Raw genomic sequence first — 1,151 nt, 5'->3', positions numbered from 1 at the left:
TTTTTTGGGTATCCATCAATTCTCATCAATGTTCCTCAAATGTCATGCGCATCAGTTCGTTCGCATCCTACTCTTTCATAATGTCCATCGGAGTCGCTATGAGGATTCGAAAGCGAGACTGCTCAGATGTCTTGAAAACCCATACGCCATCAGACATACGACAGCGGCAGGATTCAAACCTGCGCAGGCACAGCCTAATGGATTTCAAGTCCATCTCCTTAACCACTCGGACACGCTGTCTGGAAGTTCCGAAAGATCTCATCTCTCCCGATAAGAATCGCCGCCCTGTTCATGTTGCTAGGGGAGTGCCTCACAGCCTCGCGGAGTACCTCTGCAAGGGCGATGATACTTAGCTGACTCGTATTCTTGCGTACGTAGCCCAACGCTTTGACAAGAACGTCGGCGAAGTAATGACATCGTTCGCACTCTTCATATGAGGTCTTTTCCCAAATGACGGCTGCAACGACAGCGAATCCGCTGAAATGGTAGGGCTTATATAGGATAAGAGTCTAGAGGTAGATACATTTTTTGGGATATACATCAACCCTCATCAATGTTCCTCAAATGTCATGCGCATCAGTTCGTTCGCACCCTACTCGTTCATAATGTCCATCGGAGTCGCTATGAGGATTCGAGAGCGAGACTGCTCAGATGTCTTGAAAACCCATACGCCATCAGACATACGACAGCGGCAGGATTCGAACCTGCGCAGGCAGAGCCTAATGGATTTCAAGCCCATCTCCTTAACCACTCGGACACGCTGTCTGGAAGTTCCGAAAGATCTCATCTCTCCCGATGAGAATCGCCGCCCTGCTCATGTTGCTAGGGGAGTCCCTCACAGCCTCGCGGAGTACCCCTGCAAGGGCGATGATATTTAGCTGACTCGCATTCTTGCGTACGTAGCCCAACGCTTTGACAAGAACGTCGGCGAAGTAATGACATCGTTCGCGCTCTTCATATGAGGTCTTTTCCCAAATGACGGCTGCAACGACAGCGAATCCGCTGAAATGGTAGGGCTTATATAGGATAAAAGTCTAGAGGTTTTTTCATTTTGGAAACAGTCAATTATCACGATAACATGATACACCCAGCCATGCAAAACAACAAATCGTCTCAATCTGTCTTAAAGAGTCTAGAGGTAGATACATTTT

General features: G+C 48.0%; 2 non-coding genes across 2 annotated transcripts; both read right to left on the bottom strand.

Annotated features, from left to right (window-relative positions):
- Positions 1 to 158: 158 nt before the first annotated feature.
- Positions 159 to 240, bottom strand: Pmar_PMAR019443. Its single transcript has one exon. It is a non-coding gene; the product is annotated as a tRNA-Ser (tRNA).
- Positions 241 to 683: 443 nt separating this feature from the next.
- Positions 684 to 765, bottom strand: Pmar_PMAR019442. Its single transcript has one exon. It is a non-coding gene; the product is annotated as a tRNA-Ser (tRNA).
- Between the last annotated feature and the right edge of the window lie 386 nt (positions 766 to 1,151).

The sequence above is a fragment of the Perkinsus marinus genome, assembly GCF_000006405.1.
Source record: "Perkinsus marinus ATCC 50983 genomic scaffold scf_1104296967340, whole genome shotgun sequence".
Lineage (NCBI taxonomy): Eukaryota > Perkinsozoa > Perkinsida > Perkinsidae > Perkinsus > Perkinsus marinus.
This window is presented reverse-complemented; position numbering and strand designations above follow the sequence as displayed.